The 16,393-nt window shown below is 40.0% G+C and overlaps 1 protein-coding gene across 1 annotated transcript in view; it reads left to right on the forward strand.

The window, feature by feature from the left end:
• Window positions 1-16,393, forward strand: part of NUAK1 (NUAK family kinase 1) — a 51,160-nt gene that overhangs the window by 1,007 nt on the left and 33,760 nt on the right. The window lies entirely within an intron of this gene.

The raw sequence follows: 16,393 nt of genomic DNA on the forward strand, positions 1-16,393 counted from the left end.
TCCCTGAAGTATGTAACCATTCACAGAGGACAAGCGAATGAGGGGCAGGGATTGCTTTAAAGACTGCCTGGAGAAGTAGATGCTTTTCTAAAGAGTTCTTAACACAGCTTTTCATACGAAGTAGACTAATTGATTTTTCACCAGACTTCATATTAGAGCAAGGCATTTCCCTAGTGACATTACAGGTTTTGTTTCGTTTATTTATTTTTTTATTTTTGGTTGTCTGCAAAGTCAGCACACACTGAGAGGCAGTAGCAACTGTAAAACAGAAAAATAAATTGGAGATGCAACGGCTTTAATAAGAGGTGTTTACTTTGCAACTGAATATCTTTGTGTCGACAGTGAAAATGAGAGTTTCAGCCAAGTTGTAGAGTCATATCATGTATGCTTTCAGTTTATTAGCTCATTTGGAGGCTGGCTAAAGAGAAACCAGAGATGGACATCTTTGCACATGCTTACTCCAAATGTATGATTTTTAAAGTTTGCTGTCTTGACTGTTTTACAGTTTCAGGCTAGCAAAAGCTTCTAGGCTATATTACTTACTAAGTATCATTTTATAGGTAGATAACTTTGAAGTGGATTGCACAATTTAGCAAACAAATATATTGAGAATACCTTTTTTAAAGATTTGAGAATGGGACTGTAGTTTAAACCAGATATGGTTTTGGTACAGGTTCTCTCAGAGGAAAGGATGTAGTGTAGACATATCTTCCCTTTAAGCTAACATCATATCTGCTCTTTCCATATTTTGTTAACTGTCAAGCACTGAAGCTGTACAGCTAATGATAGTTAGATGATGTGGTCTGAGCAGAATTTATATGCCTAATATGATCTTGGAGATGGAGAGAGTGAAAAATCAAAATACTCACAGAATCTTAAGGGCAATAAAAATTTAACACCTACTCTATCATCTGGTATGTAGAAACTAAACAAATCCTTATGGGGGTATTAGTTTTATATTGTAGTAATATAACCTTGGGCATATAGCACTTCATAATTATTAATTATGAACTTGTCTACAGTCGAGTTTGGGTGTAATGTTTCTATTTGAACTTCTATGTCTGTGAATGTATGTAAAATATCCACATTTTGTCTACTTACAGAATAGAAGCTAGTTGTCAGGAATCCAGCCAGACCTGAATGAAGAGAAAACACATCTTGTTTTCTGATGGTTTCCTTGTCTACCTGTTCCAGTGAATATTAATTACCCCCCTGAAAATTGCTTTCTGTCAATGAGCAGAGAGCACTGACAGGGAGACTAGTCAGAGAGGGACAGAGTTTTCCTTCAGGTTTTGTCCTTCCCTTCCTCTTTTTCTCCTCTATTCTTATTAGTCACTAGCATTTACAGTGTGAAAAAGTTTGCCTAGATGCTGCAGTGTGTCCAGCAGGGGATGCACAGAGAGAGCAATGTGGCAGGCACCATTCCTACCGGGACTTCCAAAGCAAATCATCTAAAACCAGAAGCTAGGTAGCAAGAGTCCCAAGGTCACTCTAGTCTAATCTGTTTGCTTCCCATTCTGCTACTGGTTTAGCTAATAATCTTTTTCTTTACTCAGCAGTAAGCAGATATTTGAAGCTGTATAGTAACAGACTGCAAACCTGGACCTTGGAAGCAACATTGTGTTCCCAGTATTCAGCCCTGTCCAAGTTTTTCTCATATTTGGCCTTTCCATTTTTTTTGTTCACTAACAATCTCTTTAGCTGTGTAGTGTTTCATAGAGATATTTGTGTGATTAACCAGGCTTTTAATATGAAACATGAACTTTGGATTTGCTGCCATCTGCATGGCTACAATAAACAGCTCAAGCATGAAACAGAAATTGGCAAATTTGAGTTAATGAAATAAGAGGATGAGAAGACAGTTCAGTCCCAGGTACATACATACTTCAGTCTTGTGCCATTCAAAATCAATAGCAAGATCCCTGTTGACTTGAATGGAAGTAATATTTGGCACTTTTCAACAGGTTATGTTTCTTTTTCCTTTTATCTCACTGAAATGTGATCATAAAGTTTCCTGCAATAAAGCTCCAGGGTAGATTGTATGATATATTTAGTTTGTTATTGGAAACAACGTATATGAATTTGTGTATTAGTTACCACAGTGACTACAGGCAGTATTGCGTGCTGCACAAACCAGTTAAAATAATGCCCACCACATGACGTACGAAGTGCCCAATTTTGCCAGAAAGATTTCCTTCATTAGTACTGGCTCAGTATATGCTGTGTAACTTATGATATTTTAAATTAATGCACCTGTTAGTAAGTGTAAGGATGAAGAGATGATATTGCAAGCCTGTGAAGTAGCACTCATGTTGACATTTCTGTGGGTGTTTTCTCTTCTTGTCATCTTGCACATGTTAAACCAAAGAGCTGAACTTTTGCTCATGTTATGCATTCAGTATTTGCTAGCCAAGAAATCCGGTTACACTTATGTCAGCATAAGATTTGCTGGATGTTGAAGATTTGCTGGCTATCGACCATCTCTAGCCATTCGCATGCAAGATACGCAAAGAAGGTAGATGCTGCTCGATTCTGCTGCAAGTAAAGGGCCCCACTGGAGTAAAGACTCTTTGCAATACAACTCTAAATTAGATGGGCATTTCTAGTCTTTTTAATCTGTCTTTTTTTAAGTTCTGAAATTGCACAGAAGGCACTGCCTGGTATTGCATGGATACATTTTTGTTAATCTTAGTATGCCACTCTGTAAAGCAGGGAAGACACCTGGTGAAAGGAAGCCTGTTGTGCTGCCTGACGCACTTGCAGCAGAGCTGAGCTCAATAGTTTAATACTGTGGCCTCTTTGGGAGACTTGTGCTCTCCTGGCACTGGACGTGAAGCTTGCTAGCATTGCCTGTCATTCTTTATAACCTGTCACGAAGCAGCCAGTGTTAGCTGCTCTTTTTTTTTCAGTTGCCATCTGTCCGCAACACAGATGCTCCTCTCTGCAAAAGCAAGGAGCTTTTTTTCCCTTTCTTTCCCAAGGCTGCACTTGGGAGATGGTAGGGAATAGCTGTGGGGGCCTCTGCTCCTCCCTTACTTTCTTCTCTCTGCCTCAGAGCCAGGACTTCTTTTCTTCCTCCTCACCAGCAGGTGGAGGAAGCACTATTCTTCTCTAGCCATTCCTCTAGCAAGTTAATTATTTTGGGAATTGATGACAAGCTGCAGCCCAATATGAAAACCAGGCATGTGGTGCATATTTGTGCAGGCATGTTACGGTTAATGGTGCATGTTATTTATCTTTTTTTTTGTACAGAAATGCAGGTGGAAGGATGTTGTTGGATGAAATTGGTTTCCAAATTAACATTTTACTTTTTTTTTTTTTTTTTTTAAGAGCCTTAGATCAACATAACTATTTTCATGTGCAGCTGCAGTGCAAATCTTTACTTTGAAATAATTCTGCTTTGTGATGATTCAGGAAATCCACACAGGGCTTTTGAAAATCTGAAACAGAAACATTATATATCCAAAGAAGCCCTTGCTTTGCAGATTGTATTTCTCAGTATTATGGCAATCCCAAAACACAAATGCCAGCAGTGACAGCTCTGTCATGTCAGGAATTAAGACCTTTTTTACCGCACAACCATTCATTTGTTTGCAGTGTTGCTTTTAAACATTTCAAATGACAAGATAAAAATGCGTTCATGGGTTACCAGGGACAGCGAAAGCCAAGTAGGATGTTTGTCCCAATTTTCTTGTCAGGTTTGCTGGTGCCATAAGGAGGGAGGTGGCTGTCCGCCACTTTCAAGCGCTTCAGCCAGGAACCTCAAGCCTGGTTAGCAGTCAGTACGCTGGGATTCAGTGGCTCATTACTAATTGCCTGGACACACATTCGCCTTTGTTTTCTCAGTGTATCTTCCATACAAAGAACTGGAAGTGCTCTGGCAGCCTTCAAGAACTAGTCTGTCCCAGTTAATAAAAAAGTTATGTTAAAAGCGTGTTAATGTTGCAAAGTCAAACTTTCCACAAATAGAAAATGTCAGTATCCCGCTCTTCTCTTACACACAAGAATTATCATATGATTTTAATGACATGATATACTTCCTTGTTTTCCTCAGAACTTCTGCTTCATTTAGCATGTGGGCCAGTACTTCCTATTGATTTTTGTCTTGGTCATGCAGTATGCATCATTTGCACAATAATGTCCAAATCTGGCACAAACTTAATTTTTGGGATTTTTATTTGTTGTTTTCATTAAAATATCTTTCTTGCAGATACAGGTGGAAGTATCTACTCAACACTGCTGTAATGTGAAGTGCTGGTACAGTGCTTTGCACAGCAGGCTCTTGGTTCATGAATGTGACTTCTGCAGCTATGATAATACACATGAATAATAGTAATAACGGCTTGTATCACTACCCTCATTTGACACATGAAAAATAAATTTGTAGATTAAAGTCAAAATCATCAGAAGTGTTTGCTAGTTTTGAGTGCACAGCCTAATACCTGATTTTTCAGACATGCAGAGCATGTAACATCAGAGTCCGACAGATGACAGCTGAGCAGCAGAGCTCAGTCTTCTTTTTGCAGTCTGCTCCCGCTCTTTGCCTGGAGCGTTTGTCCCTGTATGACATTCAGCTTTGCTCTTCAGTGCTGACCCCTTTGCGCTGCACTTGTGCTGCTGCCTCTGCCTTTGTTCTGCATGCCAGCGCCATGACCCGCGCGGAAGGTGCTGCTTTGCTCACTGCTTCGCAGCTCGTAGCTGCCTGCAGAGTCCTTGCAGGCTGCAATGGGTCCTGCATATGCCTCCCAGCCACTGAGCAGCTATAGGGAGCCAGAGATTCCTCAGTGGAAGAGGGGTTCTTGCAAAAAGTAGATTAGATGCCAAAAGCTAACTTTTTTTTTTTCCCTGAGAATGTATTTTTTTTTTTTTTTTTTTTTTACCTAGCAATTCATAATGTGGCTAAACTTGGACATGTTTTCGCAATGCTGGTAACGGCATGTTCCTGAAACTTCAGTTGTCTTCTGTACAATTTGTACCAAAGCATGGAAATTCTATATCTGGAATGCATGGAAATTGGAAAGAAGATATAGACTTGTATATAGTTTGTTGTTAATCTGTTATTTGTTCCATCCCTAATTATTAGCTATGTTCTGAGACTCTAAAGGGAAAAGAAAAAAAAAACTACCACATCTAATCTTGTGTGATTTGTAGTGAATACCGCAGGCTTACTACAATAGGAGTTACCATCAGGTTGTAAAAAAATTGCTTCATTCAGTCTTTGCATACATGCTTGTGTAACAGAAAAATCAAGGAAGAACTGAATTTCAAGGACTGCAAACAGAAATTACTGATTACAGCAGGTTATTAGGTAAAAGACACTAGTCTAAAATCATTGTATTATGTGCTGAAAAGTCCTGTTAGAGCAGCAGCTTGGTTCAGAGGAGTATAGTTCAGTGGTATAAAAGTCTGAATTAATGACTAGCCAGTAAGGGATCATCAAATATATTAGCTTGTCAAATCTTTTACTCAATTTAAATAACAACATTTTCTTCTTTAGCCTTGAGTGAGCATCAAGTAGTATTCCTGCAAAGATGTTGGAGTCCTTCAGATGTGAAAGAATTAGAAGGTTTTGAGGGTCTGTTGCTTCTTTTTTCATTAGATTGAGCAATTTTCAGCAGGTAATTACCTTTCCTATGTCTCAGTATATCCCTATGTGAAGGGGTACTACTTAGTGTAAGGAAGCTAGATTAATTAATGGGTGAATTTTGACCTGCTATATGTATACTGTGATCCCACTAAATCTGAAAATCACAGCAGAATTTGAGCCAATGTTTATAACGCAGTCCTCAGCTTAAAACACTGTAAAAATGCCTAAGCATTTTTACAAATGGTTTCAAAGTACCATATGTGAGAGAATTCGGCAGAATGGAAATTGCTTGTACAATGTCTTTCATTAGATATAGATAAAATATATTGTGTTTTTGGTGGCATGTGTTTTAAAAATTATTATTATTTTTTAAGAACCACAATGTGAATTTGACATGTGGAGACAATTATTGTATATATTGTAGTTCGGGGTCATGCATATTGAATAAAACCATTTGGAATGTGCAGTTCTTGCTAGCAATTGTTTATCCTTTATAGAACTGTAATCGCAGTTAGTCTGTGTTTTGTCTGGTAAATAAATAACTAGAGAATTTTTGCTGGTTGAAGAATCAGGAAGAGGCACATGGTGGCCGCAGCAGTGCCAAGGAAGAATGCCATATGTGGGTTAAAAATCAGTCGCACGTATATTAGGCATGAACACAGGCACGTCAACACGAGTAAAGGTATGATAATCAAAATGCAGAGCATAAGTGGCATATTTTCAATGACATATACCAGGGATTCATCAGCACGGTCTGCCCGACTTCTGACTTTGCCTTGATGTGGGCACCTCTGTGGCTGGTGACAGCGGCAGGATTCTCAGTCCTTTGTCTGCTGGACCACACTTACCGTACCATCTGTCTTCCCAGACCAGGAGACTTGCACCATAGCATCCCTTCCTACTGTACAAGCGGGTTCCTCCTGCTAAGACACTGTTGTTGTCCTTGCTGTCCTCTTGCACCCTCTACCTAAGTGAAGTGGGACCAAAGCCATGTTTTTCGCCTTGGCTCTGGTTGATGCTTGTGAGCTAGAAGTGCAGATGTGCCTGCAGGCATGCAGTGGGCTGGGAGCAAGGAGCAGTAGTGGCCATAGCCAGCAGCTCGGCTGTGCAGAGTGGCTGGAACATCCACAGCTCCTGATGCAGGCAGTGGCTGCTGCCAGTGCCCAGCTCTGATGTACAGTTTTGATGAGTTGCGGGCCACCAGGGGTATGAATATTTTGGCATGGGGATCTTTGATCTACACAGAGTGCTGATCTCATCCCTTCCTTGCCTTCTTTATAAATCAGGCTTTGTCCTTAAACTGTCCAGGTGTGCACCTGACACTTTATAGAAAATATTCTTGTTGTTACCTCTGATGGGTCAATGTGCTTGGAATAGTTGGTATTTCAGAGGAAATGTCTCAGATGAAAAAAGTCTGTTACTAAATATGCAAATGATATTTGTCAGTGTTTCCCTCAAATATCTTCCAGCAGATGTGAGTACCATGTGTGTCCATTTAATAAACTAAACTCAAAATAATTTCCACTTTGCTAGATATATGGGGAATAGCTGGGGGTGGGGGGCAGGGAGTGAACTACAAAGCAAGGTAAAAACTGCATATGTGTGTTGTTATATTTGATGACCAATTCATTAAAGCCATAAGTGTATCCAGTCTTTCAATAGTGTTCTCCTGCTGTTGCTTCCTGTACTCCCTGGCTACAAAATCGGTCTCTATGGCTCTCATTTGTCTTACCCACATGAAAGACTTTGAGCATCTGCAAGTTATGATTTGAGAAGTATCTGCTTTTAAACAGAATATATTTATCACCATGTCTTCACAGACAACATGGTACATTATATAAATTAGAGGATCCCAGACCTTTGAACACTAGGGGGCTGAGTGAGATATTGCATGAGGCTATGGTGTCTGGCCATCCTGATCAAACAGCCTGGACCCACACCAAAAATGCCAGATGTTGCATAGATGTAGAAGCCGTCCTATAACCTTTACTACATGCTACAATGGGAGATGGGTGGAGGATACCAGACTGTAGCTATCTACTGCTGATACGCTGTTTAATGCTCTCATTTTAGTTCAGTATTTTTCATATTTTAAATTAATCACCATGGATCTCGATCATCTTGAACTAATCACCTCAATTCATTCCTTTAAACTAATGCATAGCATTCGTACTTAACCCTCCAAAGGCAGATAGCATTTGCTGCTAGCTTTGATGGTTTACAAGATGTCAGCCCTTAAAACTGTCACTGGCCCACAATTGGATGCAAGTTCTGGATCTTGCTCAAATGTGATTTTTTTTTAGTCTCTATTCTTACACATGGAGGAAAAAAAATAAAATATTGTAATGAGTAATTCCTGATATAAATGCGCAACAATGAAGCAGTTTTGGGAAAGGGACTTGACATGACTGGAATGTTCAAAATGGTCCTGACCAGTTGCAGGTAAAGGCAAAATCACAAAAAAAAAAAATGCAGGTTATTTAGTGGTTTATGACTTATTTCATGGCTGCAGAATCTATTTCAGTGACCTCTACTAACTAGAGCGAAAACATTGTTAAGAAGACAGTTGACAGTGGTCAAGTTAATATTTGACCAACACAACTAATTTCAGGGTGACTCCTCAGCCTCCCCTTCTAGCTCACTATCTTTCTCACGACACCTCAGCCCAATCTGTAATAGAAAACTCTCCTCTTCCCAAGCCTGCTCACTCATCTTCCTGCTCAGCCCGGGTCTTTTATTGTAACTCTGCTCAGCCCTGTGCAGGCCACTTGCAACTGTCCTTGTTCCCACTGTGCTTTTTCAGAGTGGGCCAAGGGCAGTTTTGGATGCTGTGGAAGTAAGGAGAGAGGTCCTGCATACTCTGTGGAGCTGTCTATAACACAGCATTAATGCTGGAAAGGCAACTCCATCCTCATCACCTTGTCTTCCTCAGGGATATCTGCCTCTGGTGAGCCCTAAATATTATGTTAAGCCTAGAGCCCCATAGCTACTCTGGCCCCACTGCTGGCATATGGGACAACTTAGGCAAAAACTGTAGAGGAGCCAAATGTCTCTGCTCTGAGGTCTAGCTGCTTGAGGAACTTGTAATTATGCTAATGTCTCACTGTGATCGAGAGCTGAGTCAAGCACTAGTGCCTTGGAATATAGACAGTAGTTAAGGGATATTGGACTTAAAAAAGAAATTCATTGTTCCTATGAAAAGATACTGTTCCAAGTTTGGAAACTAAATTTAGCCATTCATGGATAGATCAGCAGGCTGTAGATGGAAATCACAAAAGCCTCCATATCATGTTTCCCATTCACAAAAAAGGGATTTCATCTCTCTTACAGTTTCTAATCTCCTCAAAACTCCTGCTAATGAGTGATATCTCCCTTTATTTAAGATAAAAGTGTTACTTTAAAAGTGAGTATGAATTTTTTTTACAGTGCTGATCACAAAAGGTAGCAACAAGGATTGGATGAAAGTATATCTGTTTGATCTTTCTGGTACTAAACAAGTTTTCCTTTTTGTTGAACACTGTTTTGTTGTTGTTAATGCTAAAAGAGTAAGCCTTTTGCATGTAATTTTAAAGGAGAAAGATTGCTAAGCATTTTTTTTTAAAAAGAAACTCCTATGGCATATGTTTGGAGATTTCATTCATTTGTTTATTTTTGCCATTGCATTCTGCATAAATCAAATCAAGTAACTTCTAGAATGGAGTTTAATTATGTCTGTTGCAAGGCATGATTGCCTGTTAGCCCATTGGGTAGTCTTGGAAGCTAGGGCACCTGAAGATGTCCTTAAACTTTAAACATCATTCTTAGCAGTGATTTCAGCAGTGCCAGGCTGCAGTTCATCGTTCCTGTAGAAACATTTTGGCACACGAAAAAGGTGTCTGGTAGGAGAATACTGAAAAGTGAAACATCCCTGGTTGTTGAATGCTGTACCCCTGCACAGCTTAGAGCATGAAATATCTGTGTACTACTATACTACTGTTTGAGCACAATGGTATTTAAGATACAGAAGTAAGCAGGACATTTGGACCTATGCTTGACAACTGTAATGTGATAGTTAGGATTAGCTGGCTTTGGTGGTGGGGAGGCTTAGTACATATTTTTATAATTCACTTGGTTCTGATGCCAGGAATAGATTTGGCATGGGCTTAGCTGACCTGCATAGGGGTACAGTTGAGAGACATCCACATTACCCCCTCAGGAAGATAATTTTTAACCAGACCTATACATGAGTCATACACTGTCCTTTACGCTAAGCTGCCTCTTCCTTTTGTACAGTTCAGCTTTCCCTCATTTGTATTTATTTATAGGCTTTATGTGTCATTCATCACTCTACTATTGGAGCACCTCAGAAACTCTTCCCTTGCCTCACAATTCTTTTGTTTAGTAAGTGGAATTATTCCCTCCATTTTTCCAAAGAGGAAATGAGGCAACATCTATACTTAAATGTTGCGTTAGTTTTGCTGGGTCAGCTAGTCAAGTGCAAAAGTTGCACCTTGGGCCATCCCAGGATGAGCAGGAGCTGAACAGTGGGAGCAGTTCTGGCAAGCACAGATATCCTTTCCTAGTAGTATTTATTTTCTTTGGGGTACTAAAATAAGGTGAAATAAAGAAACACTCTTCTGTGGGTTTAAGCGCTGTCTCCTATAGGATTGTGTTGTTACAGCTGTAGTTTGAGCACTGAGGGGGTAAGTGGTTTCCCTAAGGTCATCCAGAGCATCTGTGGCAGAGCCGCGAAGAGGACGATCTACGCTGGTTTCAACACTTCACTGAGCCTAGCCTTGTCTTAAACGTGTGTAACCATCTCTGTCTTAGGAAGATAGCTGGTAAAGTGATGTCCTCTTTCGTGGGTCTAGGCACATGCTGGAAGCAATGGTGCCACCTTTTCCAAAGCCCCCAGGTTGTTGCATCTGCTTCATGATTGGTCACTACTCCATACCACTTCAAGTCCTTAGGACCTGGAGAGAACAAGGCCTTCAGCTAGACTGCATGGTGTATTTACATCAAGGCCCTGGACTAGCCCTGATTTTCAACAATAGGTCTATTCTGCGTGCAATATGAGGATTTTCTCTCCGTCTCTCTATTTCTGTGAAACAAATGTGTTCTCTCAGTTCATCCTGTCTGGCATTTCATTATGAGAATGTGTTCTAATGGGACCTATGAAATGCTTCATTGTGGATTGCATATTACTAGAGAGGAATTTGTCAGGGAAAATAATTTCATTCTGTACTTTAACCTTCTTCCAGCCTTTTGCAGATGAAAAGAAAACTCTGTAGCCATGAATGTAACTGGTTATCATTATTGGATATCATTATTCACTCTCTTTGAGTGTAAAACTAAAAAAAATCATATCCCTTGTGATGTCCGTGGGTAAAATGCTGCTCATGGTTACATTAACACTGTTGTAAACTGAAGAGTAGAGCTGGCCCTTTGCTTCAATTGAAATATTTGGTTAACACAGGGACTAAACAACACTCTTGAAAGCAATTTGTGTTATTGTCTGTAGAGCAAAGCTTGTATTTTATGAACTGGCTGATCATAAAGACAGCATAAATCATATAAAGCATTCTCATTTACTTTTTCTTTCTTTCTTTCTTTCTTTTTTTTTTTTTTTTTTTTTTTTTTTTTTTTTTTTTTTTAGATGAGGCTTGTAGAGTAGAGTTGCAGTCAAATCTCTGCTCCAGGATATTTTAGTTGAACTGTGTGAGTCCATTAAACAAATGTAATGGCTTTTTGGAAAGAAGTGCTGCATGTTTCAAACCAAATGTTTTACATAGAGAACATCTGGGTAGTTCTGGGTGTTTGTATGTAGAGCACATCAGACAGCAGCCTTAGCGAGCTCAGCTGGGAGGTTGCCTGGGATGTAGTTGTAGGATATGACAGTTCAGTTGTTACAGAGAATAATTCCTATGAAGTATTGCCATGAACTGAATGCTTGGCACAAACAGCTGTATCTTCGTTTCACTCTACACCCAAGTTATTCTTCTTATCTGCCCAGCAAAACTCCGAACAGTGCTTGAACAACCCAGTAAATGCTGGCCCCTCTAAGCTGCGATGTGCGTGCTAAAGCGGGCTGCGGAAAGCAGCTGTCGTTAAGGGGAAGCTAAGCGCTGGTGTGGTTCTGCCCATTCCTGCCCTGGACAGTGCGGGGCGAGGGAGCGAGTGGCGCAGTATGTGCAAGCGCTGCGGCAGGATCGAGTTGGGAGGGATCAGCGCCGTGGCGGCGTGGCGTGTTGTTGTTTTGAGGCGTGTGAAAACACATGTAATGAGCCTGACATTTGAGTTTATTGAGGCTACTAAAAGAACTCTAACCCGCCTAAATTAGTAAGGCTCTATTTAGTTGCAACACTGGAAGTAACGTATTTCCAGGAAATGTAGAAAAGAGTCTTATTGGGGAGTTTGTTCTTAAATTATTTCTGCAGTTTAACTGAGGAATGTGTGGCTCAAATGAGATGAAAGTTGTAATTTCCAGAGTAGCAACGCAGCTTCCCCTTTCAGGGCTGTTTAAGTAAAAGTTAAACAAAATGGGTTAGGCAGTCTTCTTGCTGCAGTCCCTTGTGGACAGCAATTCACATTGCACAGCACCGCTTTAATAGTTCTCCTCGGCATGACATGATTTGTGGTATTTGCTGAGATAAATTTCTGGACTAAGCAGCGTGAGAGGGAATTGCTCCTCACCCTGAGGAAGGTGGTATATCCAAGTCTGTGCGAAGGTCACTGGCAGAGTGAAGTGGGAAGTCTGCGCCGCTGCTGCAGCACTACCTAACAGCTTAGCTTTTGGCAAAAGGAGCCCCCGAAATCTGAGTGCTAACCCTCCCTTGTTCGACTGACCCTGGCCAAGGCACATGCCAAAAAAGGTGTCTGTGCACGCTGAAGAAGGGGGCAGCAGTCCTGGAGATCACACAGTCTGGCGGAGTCCTTTGCCAAAAGCTTTCTCCTCAAGAAAAAAAAATTTGATTTGCCAAAAACCCCTCCAACATTAACTATCCCTGTAACTACTTGTGACAACAGCCTGTATCCGTGAGCTTCTCTTGCATCAGGGAAAGCAAAAATTATACCTTTAAGGCTGCAAAATTGCTTGATAGCCAGCCACTTCATTGTAGGAAAGCATAATTCATTCTTCACCCTGTCACAGCGCTCTCTGTTCCAAGCCCAGCTGGCCGTAGGGAGCCAGAGCATTCCTGTTTCTGTATTACTCTCTCCACTAAGCCGTTGGGGTGGCCTTGGTAATTTTCTTTCGATAAATAGAAAGAAACAACAGGAGGTTCCTTTACCTTCAGGAGTATAAATATTTCTTAGAAATCAGAGACGGATGGGGAAGAAATATTAGCAAAGTCCTTTCCTCCCTTTGTAGCAATTCCACCATATTCTGCCATAAATTCTAGGACAGTCCCTTCCAAAAAGGGAACGTTAAACAGGTAACTCTGGACTGGACAATGTAATACTGAAGTAGTGCTTTTACAAAAACAAATTTAATGTTATAAAGCGATCTGCAAGCCCTAGAGCAAAATAACCTGGATAAGGCTTAATAAACACAGTTGCCAATCTTCTTGTTTTCAAAAATATTTTTCCAGATAGGATGTGGGACTATGGTTCACTAGATTCCTGTCAGGAAGCAGTGTTTATCTGTTGATCCATTTGAGACTAATTTAGAATTATATGGCTATAGTTGCTCCTGAGTTGCTAGACCTGTGTCATTAACCCCTCTGACTATGCCATGTACATACATCTGTGTATATTTTGTCATATGATCTCTGTGGTCCATCATCCTTGTGTAATGAATGCCAACTCATGAATGCCAACTCATGAATGTTAACTCAAAGCCTGAACTCTAAACTCAACTTTAAAGTTGTGGCAGGTTTAAAAATCTCACTAAGTTAATTAGGAATTTGAGGTGGTTAAACAGCATGGTACTAGAGTTTAATTACCATTACCATTACCATTGCTGTGCCCCAAAATATGGAAATTCTCTGAAAGAAGAATCAATCTTCCCAAGTTTCCATGTTCTGCTGATATTCTCACAGTGAAACAATACTTTCTTTCTTTCTCAGTTGAATTAACTCTTAACCTGCTTTGAAGGAATGCAGAACCAGGAGAGCAAAATTAAAATATGTCGGCAGTTCTGAGGCTTCTCTGAACTCATAAAATACTCTAGTGAAAGAAAGAATAAGCTGAGTTACATTTATTTACCCACAGTTTCCTTCAGCAGGACTTACTGATGAACGAAGGTGTGGGGTGGCTTGTTGGAAAAAAATAGTTGTAAGAAAAACTTCAGCCAGTGTTCAACCTCCTCCTTTGCTTAATGTGAATTGCAGTCTTGCACTGATATAGCACCTTTCACCTGAACGTATGCAAAATCACTTTAGAGACTCTGGTAACTGGTGAGGCTACCATTATTTAGCAATTATTTAGCAATACATTGCAATTTTTTGCAACAGTTGATTCGAGGGTGTGAATAACCCCATTTCCAATTTAAATTATTGGGAGGAATTGCAGAACACTTAATTTCCAACTGGAACTAGATCCAGGCTTCTTAAGAAAGTCATAAAAGTCTTTTTCTAAGTAAGTAGTCAGAATCTTGGTTTTGTGTTTCATCCCCAAATCAGTGCCTTGAATAGTGTACACTCTCACTTTGGGGGATTACTTCAGTATGGTTCATTGCTTATTCACAATGAGAAAAACCCAACATTGAATTAAAGTCCCTCATTGCTGCTCCAGGTTAGCATTTTTCATTACATCAGCAGCTATGGTAGTTGCAAGATCAAGCCTCAAATTAATGTGAAATCTATCTTCCAGTTTTTGGAGGGGGAATCTGTAATACCCATATAACACTGGGAACAGTAATCTTGGGGCTTGTGAATTCTTTCACTCCTCTTTAACCTGACTTTCCAGTAATTTAATTAGTGCTAAACAGTTTGCACACAGACTTGCAGAAGTTAAAAGACTGACATATGATTCACTTCCAGTGACTTTTCCTCTTTTGCACATGTGCTGGATGGAGTTGTGCTGCAGTTGGAAGTCAATCAATAATAATTGCACAATTCTAACCTTATTTAAACTATGATATAAACAGACATGATAGAAACGGATACTACCAGGTTTTTTTCCAACTTATAAGTGAAGTCAGATTTTTTTTTTTGTTCCAATGAAATTGTAACCTGGAAGAAAAGCAGTTAGACTTTGTGAAATCCCAATTTAGTGTAGCATTTGGCTTTAGTGGAATTGGAAGCCAAAAATAAACATCTGCTTGGCAACTTCACCAGAAGTTAACTATAAATGCAGTTTTCATCTTTTCAGTGAATGTGGCATTCTGTGCTGGTTAACGTCTATTAAGGAGGAGTGATCCACAGTTGGGCTTGTAAAACATTTTTTAAAATTTTAATTACAATTATGAACATCCATTGCCTCAGGGAAATCCCCTACCCCAGTTTCTTTCCAGATAAAATTTCTAATGTGCCAAGACATGAACTTTCCTTGAAAGCTTGAAGGTAGTTGGATGGGATATTTGTGAGTTATTAGACTCTGGAAAATAGATGGTGTTTCATCAGTCTGTTCATGACATCCTCAAAACTTCAACCTGGCCATTTTTTCCCCTCTCTTCTTTAGTCCTTCTTCTGAATTAGATCATAAGACTGTTTTTTTGCAGACTAAGTTATGAACATTCTGAAGTATTAGATATTGCATCTTTGGATATGCAGACAGATCTGACCAATAGTCCCAGGTTTCCTTCCACCTCATTTGGAAGTGAAAAAAGTAAGTATGCTTGATCTTTTCACTAGGAAGATAAACTTGGTTTGTTACAGTAATTCTTTCAGGATGCCTCTCTTGGCTTCTAGTCCTGTTAGCTCATGACCACAAACATCTCTAATAACCCTATCTTGTCAGATGTCTGCTTTTCAGCAGATCCTTTGTAACCTTTGCTGCTACCAGGGCAAATTTGTTTCAGTGTGGATCTGCAAGATTGAAGTGGATGCAGGCATGTAGTAGCATGCCTTTGGGACAGTGGGAAGGGGTGAGAGAGAGCTTGATTTAGCGCCATGGGAAATACTTTGTTATTACAGAGAATAGTGATTATGTGTAAGGTCTTTCTTCTAAAACTGAACATTTCTGCAACTTGGGAATTCATTAATGTCGAATTATAAACTTCTATTTTGAGAAGAGAAAGGTGTTTTTCAATGGAGTTCTGACATATGTCAGTAGAAGTGTTGGTTTGAGGGGGTACATTCTTGTCCTTTGGGAATGCAGTTAACACTACAAAATTCAAGAGTTATCAAATGATAGCTAAGTTGGTCTAGGCTGGAACCACTGACGATCTAGAAGGAAAGAACTGGACTTCCTTTCTGAATTCTGTAGCTCTCCCTTCTTCTCCCTGTTTTGAAGAGTCACTGCCCCAAAACAAAAAATCAATAGCCACATTGCTGGCCTCTGTTTTTAAATGCTATTGGAAAGATCTCTGCTAAACTAGATGAAGGTTTTTTTTACTCCTAAGGGTAATTCAGTCCTGAAATGATTACTACGGAGCTGTCAGATCCATCTGGAAGTAAGAACGAATCAAGGCCAAGCTTCTCAGCCTTAAAAGGAAAAAGGTCTGCCAGGTAAATTTGTCAGAGGATGCATGGGGTAAAAAAGGCCAGGCTTCACAGACACAGCTGAGGATAGCAGGTACCAAACAATGAAGGGTTATAAATTTTCCAGGCAAGTGGCAGTTACTCAGGAAATGTGCACACAAATTTTGTTAACGGGCATGTTTGCAGGGGTGAGGAAAAAAGTGGAGGAAGGGTGTTGTACGTGTTCCTCCTGATACCCAGTTTG

The sequence above is a fragment of the Rhea pennata genome, chromosome 1 (genome assembly GCF_028389875.1).
Source record: "Rhea pennata isolate bPtePen1 chromosome 1, bPtePen1.pri, whole genome shotgun sequence".
Classification (NCBI taxonomy): Eukaryota; Metazoa; Chordata; class Aves; order Rheiformes; family Rheidae; genus Rhea; species Rhea pennata.